At 49.1% G+C, this 14,151-nt stretch overlaps 1 protein-coding gene across 1 annotated transcript in view; it reads right to left on the bottom strand.

The window, feature by feature from the left end:
• Window positions 1-915: 915 nt before the first annotated feature.
• The window catches only part of Fkbp6 (FKBP prolyl isomerase family member 6 (inactive)), a 39,380-nt gene continuing 26,144 nt past the window's right edge, over window positions 916-14,151 (bottom strand). Inside the window, exon 9 of the mRNA XM_023565123.2 lies at window positions 916-4,025. The gene's annotated coding sequence lies outside the window, so the exon portion shown is untranslated. The remainder of the gene's footprint in view (window positions 4,026-14,151) is intronic.

Here is a 14,151-nt window from a genome sequence, read left to right as displayed (position 1 = left end):
ATTGTGGACGGATGTGGCCCCATGTCACAGGCACTAAAGATCACGGAGCTGGACTTCCTGCCACATGCTCTCTGGGCAGTTCCTGGCTGGACCTGTCTCCAAGACTGCACCCTGCACACTTGCTGGGGTCCCCAGCCCCTGGACTTTGGCAGGATGTCATCTTAGCCCAGCCCTGGCCTTTCAGTTCCTGCTGAGGTCTTGGTCAACCCCCTTGGTCTGTTGTTTTCCTGTGTTTTCATGGGTCCTTGATCCAGACATTTCCCAGCACAGTGGACCAATGTAGATCTTAGTCCAGGCCACCTGTTTTGCATTATCAAATGAAATGTGTCAGCCAAGTGTGGTGGCACATGCCTATAATCCCAGCTCTCTAGCAGGCTGAGGCAGAAAAATCACAAGTGCAGCCCAGCCTGGGAAATTTAGCATTTAACAGGAAGGCATCTATCAGGCTGTGCCGCTGCATGGAGATTCAGTCAAGTGTGATCCCAGCCCCCCAGGAGCTCCCAGGCTCAGGGAAGTCTAGCCAGACCCCTGTAGTCTGTAGGAGAGGCTCCCTGGGGGAGGCGGGCCTTCTGCACTGAATGAGAGTCTCAGTCTTACCTGGAGGCTGAGGTAGGGAGGCGGCCCCCGGACAGGACCCCCAGCCCAGTGGTGGGGCAGGCAGCAGCTCCAGGGGCAATGCAGAGGTTCTTCCCAGAAAACCAAGCAAAGCAGAGGGGTCAGCAAGACTAGGCCTCCAGGGGCAAGGCTCCAGCTGGCCCTGCCCTTGGGCCTCCTCCTCTTTCCCCTCAATATATTGGGGAGCCCAGCAAAGGTGAGCATCAGGAGCATGGAGACTGAACCCACATGCAGTGAGCGTGCATGTGTCCCCCAGAGATGCAGGTGGGACCTGTGTGCCGCCCCCAGATGGGAGTCTCTGTGGTCCTGAGTTTCTGCTGTTTGCATGGGTGGGATCCTTGGGTCTGATCTCTCTTTACCTGGCTGTGCAAGCCCAGGGCCAAGGCTGAGCCCAGCAAGAGAGCTAGGAATGGGCAAGATGGGAGACAGCAGAGTCCATCACCCACTGCAGCTGCGGCACGCCTTTCCCTTTCCTCTCCTCCCCCCGCCCTGCCCACACTACTGGGGCTCGAACCCAAGGCCTTTGCACTGAGCCACCTCCTTTTGAGATATGGTCTAAGTCACTAAACTGCTCTGGCTGGGCTCCAGCTTGGGATCCTCCTGCCTCATGTTCCCAGAGTGCTGGTGTTACAGGCAGGTGCTGCCACATCCAGCCGGTTCATCCTTAGTCTTAACATTTCACTTATAAGAAAAATGAAACACCTCTCAGCTTATTACAACATGTACATCATCTTAAATGCTTATAGATCTGCTGACATTTTTGTCTTTCTGGCATCTTTGCCTCCTAGGTCAAAGATGTGCGTGTGTGCCACACACATGGGGAGTCGGGGGACACAGGTGATTCTGCTCAGCGATGCCTGCACTGCCTGTCTGCCCTGATGGTGCCTTGATCATCAGGCCTCAGTGGTCAGGCGCACTCCTAACAGGTCAGTGAGAGCAGGTGCCAGGAAAAAGCCTGCCTCTTCCTGGAATCCAGCCTGGCTCTGGAGCTGGGGAGATCAAAGGATCCTCCAGCTGGTCTTCACCTGGGGAAGAGGAGTCTGGACTCCATAGCCAACAGTGCTGCCCCAACTGCCTGCTGCTTGCCCTGTGCCTCTCAGTCTCTGCAATGCGCTGTCCCTCCAGTCCACACTCTCTGTGCCATGCCTTTCCTGCTTCCTCCCAGGCTGGTCTCTGACACCATTTGAGGGCTGGCTGGTTGTATGGCTGTGCCCAACCTCAGTGGCTGTGCCCACTGTAGCCAAGGAGGGCATTACATAGTGTCCCTGGGGCCACCAGGTTTGTCTGGAAAGCATGAAGTGGGTTATGTCGCCACCTATTGCCCAACTTGCTCAGCAGAAGTCAGCCAAGTCCTTGTGTGTCCCCAGGGGAGAGCAGGCGAATCTTCAAGGGAAGACAGCAGCAGCCTCTGTGAGAGCAGCACAAGTTCCCCGCCCCCAGCCTTCACCGCCCTGCATGCTGAGGTGCTGGGGTGGAAGGGGAGCTCTAAGCAGTTACGTAGGCCCATAGGCGGTGCCTACCCTCCTCTATCCATCCTCCCTGGCTACATGGAAGCCTGGCATTTTTCCAAAGGTGAATGCCAAGCAAGTGCTCTACCAATGAGCCACATCCCCAGCCTGTTTTTGGAACTGGTGATTGAACCCAGGACCTGAGCTACATCCCTGGCTCTTTTCATATTTTATTTCATGACAGGGTCTTATAGAGTCAGTTTACAGACCTGCACCACCACACCTAGCTCGCAGCATTGAGAAATCCATTGTCCTGGGGCTGCCACTCCAGCAGGCTGCTAAGGGAAGGGGGCAGGAGTTGCCTGCCAGTGCCCAGCCCCACCTCCAGTCAGCGGTGGCCTGCCTAAGCCCACGGTAGCAGAATGCAGTCAGCCTCCTGGGGTAGGGTACACACTACCCTCCAGCAGGCCCCGGGCTGTGAGATGGAGGAGAGTGGATCCAACGCTTGGCCTTTCTAAAACAGGTTCAAGGGAATCCAGGAATGTGGGGCCTGGAAGGTGAGGGAGGTGCACCTTTGCAGTGGAGACTGTTTCAAAGAATCAAAGTCAAATCCAGTCAAACCAACATAATGTCCACTGGGTCTGACACCTGAGCAGATTGGAGAGGTGGCCGGTGGCAAGGGGCTTAGACACAAGATGGGAGAACGGAGGGTGTGAGATTGTGTGTGTGGGGGGCTGGCAGAGAGCTGAGGGTGGCAAGTGGGGCCTGCAGGGAAGACCTGGTGGCGATGCACTGCTGGGGTAAGTGAGACAAAGGGACAGGGACCCCCGCCCCCAGCTCAGCCTTGGCATGGAGCATAGCACAGAGGGTGGCACAGAATAAGAACCAGGGTCTTGCTGGGAGGCCAGCCTGCGAAGCGGGCAGGGAGCCCCCAGGGTCCAGGGATGAGGGGGGTTAACGGGCTTCAAAGTGTCCCACTAACTTGCCTTTTAACAGCTCCCACAGGAGGGAGTGGGATTCAGGGCACCCTCAGGCACAGTGTTGTTGGGAGCCGCGTCTGTGATAGCTCGCCTTGCGCGGCGGACGTGCGGCCTGTGGTAAAGAGCAAAGCCTGAGGTAGATTACCCCTCCCATCGAATATGTTAGTTTCCTGCTTACCGCGTAAACAACCCGCTCAACAATATAGTCTGCCTGGCAACTGATGATGTTAGCCAATCAGCTTGCCTTGCTCACTTTAACATGATTGGACACTGTATCCGTATATATACTGGTGCCACCCCTGGGGGGGAAGAAGAAGCCCGGAAGTAGAAGCCCAGAAGGAGCCGCGGGGAGCGGACCAAAGGAGGCTTCGGCTGGGAGCGATCCCAGGGCAGGCTGTACGGAGAAGGAAAATAAAAAGAAAAGGTTGTCCACTACCAGACTTTGTCGTGTGTCCTTCCTGCCGGCCGGGAGCGGACATCGACACAGTGTTATTAGGTGAAGGGGTGGGAGCTCCCCTTCCCTGCTGGTTCTGCCACAGCTGTGCTTCACCTGCAGAATTCAAACAGTCCACCCTGCTGGGTCTTGCAGGACAAGGGAATGTTTATTTACGGCAAAAACATTTGTAACATAATTCTGTCTTCAAAACGGAGAAGCCAGGAGAACCACAAAACAATCTCTATTTGTATTTACCAGGGGAGGTGAGCAGCCAGAAGGGGGGCTGGGGCTGGGACAAATGCCAAGGACTAATTCCTCCCCAAAACACAAGAAACTGCCTTTAAAAAGTAGCAGTTTTCTACTTGTCAGTAGCTATCTTTCCCCCTGCTGCCTGTGAAACACAAAGAAACAGAAACAGCACTTGGATTCCACAGGTCTGTCCCGGTCAGGCCTGGCGAGGGGGGGCTGCCACATGCCGGGAGCTCTTCCAGCTGTGACTCAGCTCCACTGCCCATGTAGCTCTCTTGGTGCAGTCAAATGAGGAATCTAGGAATCAAACAGAGCCGTTAGGAAGGGTGGTGGCCCAGCAGGCACAAGGTCATGCAGCCACCATGCAGGCAGAGCGGAGCCAGTTGGGTTGGTGCTGGCCTGCGGGAAGCCACGCCGGGGTCAGCTGCTGTCATCTGCCTGGCAGCCCTGGGAACTGCTAACCCTCAGCACGGCAGCTCTGAAATGCCAGAACACAGGCCAGGACCTCAGGAAATCTGGACAGAAAGACCCCCTAAGAGATCATCCAACTTCGTTTTTCAGATGAGGTCCCTGTTATAAGCTCAAAATGTACTGTACTTATTAATGCGCCTTTATAACTTGTTCTCTTCCTGTAAAACTTGTGTAATTACCAGTTAAGTTACAATCTTGCAACATACCCACTATGTAACCCACTATGTAACCCCCTCCCTCCCTCCCTGGTTCCTGTAACTGCTTGTTCCACCTCCCTGGTTCCTGTAAAACTAAACTAAATTACCTTTTATGGAGACCCTGACCCCTCCCCTTGTGACCTGCTACTTTATAACTCCCTGCGCCCCTGGCTGGGCCACACTTCCCTGGCTGCTTTCTGGGACAGTGTTGCCGCTGAAGTCAGCTAATAAAGTGCTTTTTAAAATTTTTGGAGTCTGTCGTTTTTCTGCCCATATCATTTGGGGACTTGCCCCGGATTCCACCTTTTATGAGATTTACCGCCCCCCACCTTCCAGGCACCTACTGTTCAGATGACATGGGGATCTTTTTGAATCTGGCTTCCTTCTATCAGCAAGTACTTATTACTTTCATTTTGATCCTCGATTATCTCATTTCCTATGTCTTGGGTCAAGTTTTCAGGCTTGTTCCTGTTTGGGCGAGATGGCGCCAAAATCAGGGCAGGTTACCACCTTTGAGGGAGGAATTAACCTCTGCTGGGTGTACCATACTTGGGGAGTCAATTTTTTAGGCTTGCTCCCATTTGGGCAAGATGTGGCCAAAATCTTATCTTAGCTCCCATATACTTTCATCTTCTTGTTCCATTCCTGATTCATCTATTACTGAGAATTCTTGCAGTTTAAGCCGGATCTAATATGTAAATGGCCTCCTAGAGGTTTTTTTTAAATATCAGCTGACTAACTTGAGGTCACTAAATTAGGTGATTTTTTTGTGGGGCTATTTGTGTTACTCAGTTGAAAACAAAAATTGGTTATTTTAAAACCACTGGGGCAGGTCTGCAATTGACAAACAGGGGAGTGGCCACCTGTAATTTTAACCAGCTCCTGATTGCAAAATCCAGGACCTGCTCCAGTCTCCATGGCCCTTCTGGGTGATTCTTTGTCTTTGTGGCGGGCTTCTGCCATTCTGTATTCACTCATTTGTATCCTTGTCTCGCGTGTCTACTATTATGGGCCAGACAGCTTCCTCCCCTTTGTCACCCTTGCAACTTGTTCTTAATCATTTTAAGGATTTTAGGGGTCGAGCTGCCAGATATTCTGGAGATCCTGTCTACCCTAAGCAACTAAGAACATTCTGTGAACTTGAATGGCCTTCCTTTGGTGTTGGGTGGCCTTCACAGGAAACTTATAACTTACAAGTCTCTCAACAGGTCCAACATGTCTCAAGTTATTTCCAGACCCCCCTCATAAGCCATCCATGCACCCTGATTAAGTGGTCTATATATCTAAGTTTGGATTGACTTGATCTAGGATCCACCCTCATGGATAAGAAAACTCCTATGGGAAGGACCCCGGGGGGAGGGTTGCAACCTCCTCTCACGGCAGTGATGAAAACTAAGATGTCACCTCCTCCCGAGGATTCCCCTCCTCTTCCCTGGCCCCCTCCTTACCGTCCTGATTCCTCAAGCTCACCGGAACCCTTTCCAAAGGCCCCTTCCCCTCCAACCCCAAACTCCCAGCTGTTATCCCCCACCACCCTCCTCCACACCCAGCCCTGACTCCACTGACCTACCCTCCATTCTACTCCTCGGAGAAGTTCCTCCATCAGACTCCTCTCAGGATCTTTCTTCACCTATGTCCCCTTCTCTACCAGTGATTTGTACAATTGGAAATTACAGAATCCGCCTTTCTCTAAGAACCCTCAGGCTCTAATATCTCTCCTTGAGACCCATTGGCTGATCTGAGATGACTGTCAACAGCTTTTGAAGACTCTCTTCACATCTGAGGAACACGAATGAATCCACACCTTGGCACACCAATTGGTCCTTGACACTTAACGGGGAACCCACTTTGGATCTAATGAGGCTCAATGCTGTTTTCCCTTTGACCCGCCCCAACTGGGACCCCAACACAGATGGAGGTAAGGAGGCTCTCGATTGGTACTGTCAGACTCTTCTTATGGCATTCCGAGCTGCTGCCCGAAAGCCAACTAATCTATCAAAAGTAACTGAGGTAAGACAATTGGCTTCTGAGTCTCCATCGGCTTTCCTTGAGCACCTCCTCGAGGCCTATACTATATATACACCTGTGGACCAGGAGGTACCAGAAAATAGACGAGCTATTAATATAGCATTTGTCTCTCAGTCGGCCCCTGATATTAAACCAAAGTTGCAAAAATTAGAGGGTCTTAAAGGGATGATGATAGGTCAGTTGATAGAGATAGCCCAAAAGGTTTTTGACAACAGGGAAGACATGCAAGAGAAGAAATTAGCCATGATCTTGGCTGTGCTAGCGGAAGGACATACGGCAAAAAGAGAAAAGACCAACTAACAAAGACTCTGCTAGACAAGAATCAATGTACACATTGCAAAAGAATTGGGCCACTGGAAGAAGGATTGTCCAAAGTTAAAGGCCAAATTGGAGAAAGGGGAAACCACCCCTCCATCCTATTGGAAAAAGACAATTTCAGGGTTTGCCTGCTCCTCCCGAGCCCCAGGGAACCTTAAGTGTGTGTGTGTGGGGGGCAACCCATAAATTTCCTGGTTGATACTGAAGCCAGTTACTCAGTATTGCAGTGCCCTCTTGGGGAGATATCCAAGAATACTCTAGCCATTCAAGGAGCCACGGGTAACATCTAGCATTACCCATGGATGTGAACTAAGATCACTCACTTGTGAAATCAGACTTTTAACTCACTCTTTCCATGTGGGTCCTGAATGCACTGAGCCCCTGCTTGGCCATGACTTACTTCATAAGCTCCAGGCTAACATTAGCTTTTCTGGGGATGCCCTTGCAGGCACAGTAACTACTGAAGACTTACCCGTAAGTCTCCTGATAACCCGCCCCATTACTGAGGGACACCTACTGATAGTTGAGCTATCCAAAGTACCCTTAGAGCTTCAGACCAAATTGCTGGACTTCTTCATGCATGAGATCCTTGTTGCTTGGGTGGAGATTGACCCTCCTGGACTGGCTATTAACCATGCACCCCTAGTCATAGAATTTTTACCTCATGTGACTCCCATCATGGTGTGCTAATACCCGCTCAGTCTCCAAGCCAGATTGGGAATCTTGAAACACATACAGAGGTTAAAAGAAGCAAATATTCTAATACCTTGTACTTCAGCCTGGAATACCCTGCTGCTCCCTGTCCAAAAGCCTGAAACTACAGACTCTAGCCCAGTCCAGGACCCAAGAGAGGTAAACAAGTGTGTTGTTACTCTTCACCCCACTGTCTCGAATCCTTATATGCTCTTAAGTCTTTTGCCTCCAGACCAGACTTGGTATTCGGTTCTAGATCTCAAGGATGCCTTCTTTACTTTTCCAATAGCTCCAGTAAGTCAACCTATTTTTGCCTTTGAATGGGGTTCTTTCCAATTGACCTGGACTAGGCTCCCACAGGGGTTCAAAAATGCTCCTACCTTGTTTGACAAAGCCTTGAGCAAGGACCTCCAAGAATACTGTGGTGAACACTCTGTGTTGCAATATGTTGATGACATCCTGCTGGTAGCCTCTAACAATAAAGGTTGCCTAACAGGCCACTTGAGATTTGCTATGCCTGCTCAGATGCCTGGGCTGCCATGTTTCAGCTAAAAAGGCCCAATTATCCCTGAACAACTATTTCTAAAATGATAATATGTAATCTATTAATTAGTGATTTCCTACTGTTTATTTTTTTGAAATTCTGTATGACTTGTACCCTTTTTCTGTTTTTTTTTTCTTTTTCTCCTTAAACAAAATTTTTTTAAAAAGGCCCACTATGCACGCAAGAGGTGACTTACTTAGGCTATATGCTTGTTGAGGGAAATCGCTTACTTTCAAACAAAAGAGTTCAGGTCATCCTCCAAATTCCTGAACCTCAGACTAAAAGGCAGATTCAGGAATTTTTAGCATCCATAAGCTATTGCTGCCTCTGAATACTGGACTTTGCTGAGTTGTCATAACCCCTCTATGCTGCAACTGCCGGAACCCCTTCTGACCCACCTGTTTGGGCCGAGAGGCAAAGTCAAGCATTCCAAAAACTAAAATTGGCCCATGCTCACGCCCCAGCATTGGCACTGCCAGATTTGACCAAACCTTCCTGCTGTTCATTGCAGAATAGCAAGGGATAGCAAAGAAAGTAGTGACTCAGATGTTGAGACCATGGTACTGCCCACACACATCTCTCAAAAAGGCTGACTCAGTTTCTTTGGGCTGGCTGAATTGCCTTTGAGACACCATGGCCACTGCCTTGATAATAAAAGAGACCAATACATTAGCCTTTGGACAGAAACTCCAAATTGTGGCACCTCACGCAATCGAAACCCTCCTCAGGGCTCCATCCAACAGATGGCTCTCAAACTCAAGGATTGTATGGTACAAGGCCCTCTTAACTCTGACCTTATTGAATTCAAGGAGACTACCATCTTTTTTTTTCTTTTTCCTTTTTATCAGTACCCGGGATTGAACTCATGACTGCCTGCTTGCAAGGCAGGTGCTTATGCCACTGAGCTAAATCCCCAGCCCCAAGACTACCATCTTAAACCCAGCAACTCTGAGGCCAGACGATGACCCACAAGTACCCATTCATGATTGCATGGACTTGCTCTCTACTACTGCCAGTCTCCGTCAAGACCTTATTGGTCTTCCATTAGAGAAGCCAAATGTTGAATATTTCACTGACGGTAGCAGCTTCTTTTTTGAAGGTAAATGGGTGGCAGGGGCAATTGTAACCACTCAAACACAAGTAATTTGGGCCCAACCTCTGGAACAAGGCACCTCCACTCAAGGGGCTGAACTCAGTGCCTTCACAGAGGCCCTAAAGTTGGCTAAGGATTAAGGGCAACTACCTACACAGACAGCTGATATACTTTTGCTACCGTTCACGTACATGGGGCAACCTACCAAGGGAGGGGGCTCCTAACCTCTACTGGTTCAAAAATTAAGAAAGCTCCTTTTATCCCAGACTTGTTAGCCACTGTCTGGCTCCCCAAATCTGTAACAGTGGTGCAATGCAGGGGCCATCAAAGGGGAAAAGATCCAATCTTGATAGGAAACGCACTTGCTGACAGAGGAGTGCTCAAGACACAGCTCTAAGTCATCTGTGCAGCCTACGGCCCATTTGCTGCCAATTCTGCCACCCCCTTGTTTGCCCAATTGGTGTATTCTGAGTCAGATCAGGAGCTAGCTGGACAACTGAGAGCAAAACAAGAGCCCCCCGAAAACTGGCTCCAATTGCCAGATAGATGAATTTTAATACTCCCTGCCCTGAGAAGGGACTTGATTCTTCAAATCCACCAGGCTCGCACCTAGGGGCCTTAAAATCAGCTGAGTTGCTTCGGAACAGGTACTTCATTCCTAAGCTGACTCAATTGGCTAAGGATGCCAATTGAGTCAAAGATGCCCACCATGTCTACAAGTAAATACCAAAGCCAGTAAATACCAAATTCTCAGAAGGAATTCGATATCGGGGAACCTTTCCAGGAGGACATTGGGAAATTGATTTCATGGACATGGGAAAACCAGGATTTTACAAGATGGGCTGAGGGATACCTGAACTAGCCTCAATTGTCATCAAAAAGCTTTTATATGAAGTAATTCCTAGATTTGGCCTTTCCTTATCTATGGGGTCCAATAATAGCCTGGCTTTTATAGCTTCCATCACTTATAAAGTTGCTCAGTTATTACAGATTGATTGGAAATTTCACTGTGCTTACTATCCCCAAAGTTCAGGTCAAGTGATGAAATGATGAACCAAACTCTGAAAGAGACGCTTAACAAATTGATTTTAGAGTCTGACAAAAACTGGGTGAGTCTTCTTCCTTTTGCCCTCTTGCACGTGCGCTGTACTCCATATATAAATGGAATAACCCTTTTGAGGCAGTCTACGGGAGACTTGATAGTGGGGATAGTCCCTCACCTTGATAGTACTCATTTGGCAGAGACGGCCAACCACAGTTTGATTAAGTCCCTACAAGCTCTTCAACCTGTGCTGACTTCCATCCACCAACTCTTCTGAGACCACCAAGCAAAGCCACGTGGGCTAGAGATCCCTCTGGCCGCAAGCCAGGAGATCAAGTGCTGCTCAAATGCTGTCTTCCCTTGAACCACGTTGGACTGGACCATACACTGTTGTTCTTAGCACTGCCATGGCTGTCAAGGTGGCCAGAAAACCCACCTGGATACATCACTCACACATCAAGGTTCTCTCTCCATATATCCAGGAGACAGATAAATGGATTGTTACTTGGACTGAACATCCCCTGAAACTCAAACTGTCAAAGTGTTCCTGATAGTGTTGATTTTCTCTTACTTGTTAGACAATGGTTACGCTAACCCTTGAACATGACCTACCCCTTTACACCTGGGAATTAACAAATGCCTTAACAGGCTACCTCATACCACTCCCAGTGCTGTCCTGGTTACAGACCTATGTAACATCATGGGTTACCAGATCTCAGTGAGCTCTGCTAATTTGGGAGTCAGCAATAAATGGGCTTCATCCCAAAATAGAGGCACTTGTGAGCCCCTCTACAACTGCCATAGCTCTAAAGGACGACAACATCTACAGAATATATAGTGTTATGTTTGTCCCTGAGAATAGTCATCTGGAAACCCTTGCCATAATGAACTCTGCAAGGGATACAATCAATTTTATTATAACTACTGGGGATGTGAGTCCATCTCTCCATGGGGAGTAATGATCCTTTCATTGATCTCAAAAGATCCTCAAAACCAAACTGTGTTTCCCAAAATTGTAACTCCCTTACGTTTAACTTTAAACAAGTCCACCATTACTCATGGCAAGCGGGAAATACTTGGGGCATTCAACTTAATGTGTCTAGATATGACCAGGAACAATCTTCCATATTAACAGGAAGCCGGCCACTGATCACCCTACCGGGCCAGCTATTGGGCCGCTGGCCCCACCTGACCCCCCCACTAGGACAAATCCGAATCCGCTTTCTACTGCTATCTCTACAACCAGCGTAAACACTTCTTCACTGCCACAAAACCCTCAGCTTGTCTGTGACCTATACAGTCCTTTAGACATAATGTTCTAATACCTCAACCATAGCAATCCCAGTTTCAGCTAGGACTGCTGGCTATGTTTAGACCCGAAACCACCCTTTTACATAGGGGTGGCTCTACAAACATCCATTGGTTCAAATATCTTTTTCCAGATCCAGAGCTCCTCCAACTTGCACTCTAACTCTCCTTGTTGGTGGGGACAAAAACCTATCCTAACTCTAGGGAATATTCAAGGAAATGGAACTTGCATCTGATCTGTTGCCTACGACCTCAACCCTAGCCCATACCGTGATCTCTGCTTTAACCCTATTCTGGTAACAAATGTTTCGTATTCACCAAGCCAACATTTAGAGGCTCCCAAAGGACCATGGCTTGCTTTTACCTCAGGATTAACTCCTTGTGTCATGTTAGATGTCTTTACCAGACAAACTGAGCTATGCATTTTGGTCCGTGTGTTCCCTCAGGTTTATTGGTATTCAGGTACAATGAAGGAGAACACCTAAATTTCTCTTTCTGTAAAACCTGTCTAATTGCCAGTTAAGTTACAACCTTGCAACATACCCACCATGTAACCTCCTCCCTGCCTCCCTGGTTCCTGTAAAAACTAAACCAAAGTACCTTTTACGAGACCCTGACCCCTCCCCTTGCGGCTTGCTACTTTATAACTCCCTGCAGCCCCTGGCTAGGCCACACTTCCCTGGCTGCTTTCTGGGACAGTGTTGCTGCTAAACTCAGCTAATAAAGTGCTTTTTAAAATTTTTGGAGTCTGTCGTTTTTCTGCCCATATCAGTCCCCAAGATAAATGTTTTTTTTTCTCTTCTTCAACACTAGGGACCGAAGCCAGGCTTAGTCTTCACACTAAGCTACATCCTCTGTCTTTTAATTTTTTTTTTTAAACTTCACTAAGGGTCTAAGTTACCTAGGCTGGCCTGGGGCTTGCATCCTCCTGCCTCAGCCTCCAGAGTGCTGGGATCGCAGGTGTACTCCACCATGCCTGGCTTAATCACATTGTTTCTGACATAGGCAGGGCTTCTTGGTCTTTCTCCACTCATCTTCAGTGAGTAAGCACATGTCCTAACCACCTGAAGACCAGAAAGACTCGCTGGGAACCTCGAGAAACAGCTGCTTTTCATGTGACACCACGAAACTCCTCACCAAGCACGAGCAGCTCAGGCCCTCAGGATGTGACCAAACACGAAGCCTGGACAAATCACCTCAGTGCCCTGTCTGGCGTGACGGTGGCCTGGGCCGTGGCTTCTGTACTGTGAGGCGGTGAGGGCTCTGAAGTCAGGCTACTCTCCGCCTGCATAGGGCCATTTCTGGGGAGGGAAGTGGCCTGGGGCCCCTGTACCTCTCTTTTGTATCTAGTCCAGCCCTGCTTTTCCTGATAGTCACGCCACAACCTCTTGCTACTCACCGAGTCTCTGCTTGATTGCTTTTATAGCTTCACTAAAAGTATGGCACTAGGGAAATTCAACTTACAAATATGCAAGTCACCACCCTTCTGGAGGTCTCTAGTGGGGCAGAGATGAACAAAAACAAGCGCAGGGAAGAAAATCAAGCTGGCATGGGGGGTTGACTCGAGGTTGTGGTAACCAGGTGACTGTACGCAGAGGGACTGCATGGCACTGAACTCAGACTGGGCTGGAGGAACACAGTGCAAAGGCCCAGAGCAGAAATACAACAGGAGCCAGTGTGGCTGAGCCAGGCAAATGTGGAGAAAGTCAGAAAGCATGCATGCCTGTGCTGCATCTCAAGAGACCACAGACTCCATTCTGCATTTTTTGTTTTTTGAGACAGGGTCTCACCATGCACTTCAGGCTGGTCTCCAGCTCACTTTGTAGCTCAAGCTGATCTTTTTTTTTTTTTTTTGTACCGGGGATCAAACTCACAACTGCATACTTGCAAGGCAGGTGCTTATGCCACTGAGCTAAATCCCCAGCCCCTCCCAAGCTGATCTTGAACTTGCAACAATCCTCCTGCCTCAGCCTTTCAAGTGCTGGGATTACAGAGTGCGCCACCATGCCCACCTAGGCTCCATTCTGACAAGGCACAAGTTGACTGGAGGTTCTCAGGTGAGCACATGGGATGCTGCTACTCCCATTGGATGGGGACTGCACTGCTCTGTGGAAGTTACCGTGGGCTATGGGCAGAAGTATGAATGCAGGCTCAGTGGGGCAGTGGTAAAGGCTGGCAGCTTCTGCTCTTCTTGTATCCTTTCATGTCCCATAACTCCTCAGCCTGCAGACCCAGGCTGCCACATTTATCTGCCTGTGTTTGAGATCACTGTGCTGGTGAGGACAGGTGGCTGAGTTCCCTGCTGAGGTCCCAAGAGCACACACAGAGCCACCTTGGACCCTTCAGACCAGCTCATCTACCAGCTGAATACCACAGGAAACTTCCACAGATTCCACACAGAGCAGGAGAATCATGTGCTAAGCTCAGCCTGAATCCCTGCCCTACAACACAGAGAGACTGCAAAGAAATGGTGCTTGTTTTAAGCCACTACATTTTGACAATAAGTAACAGGAGGAAATGGAATTAAAAACTCTGGTAAGGGTTCTGTGTTGTATGTGCTGTGGAACATTATGTGAAGCTAACTTAAAACTGTGTATTGAAAAAAAAAAGTTGTGTACTGGAACCCCTAGAGCAATGATGGTGAACCTTAGAGCTTTCCATGATATGAACAGCCCACACATGCCACAAGTTCACCACCACTGCCCTAGAGCAAGCACTAAATCCATATG

The sequence above is a fragment of the Cavia porcellus genome, unplaced genomic scaffold (genome assembly GCF_034190915.1).
Source record: "Cavia porcellus strain 051 isolate PalLab524CR breed Dunkin Hartley unplaced genomic scaffold, mCavPor4.1 scaffold_23, whole genome shotgun sequence".
Classification (NCBI taxonomy): domain Eukaryota; kingdom Metazoa; phylum Chordata; class Mammalia; order Rodentia; family Caviidae; genus Cavia; species Cavia porcellus.
This window is presented reverse-complemented; position numbering and strand designations above follow the sequence as displayed.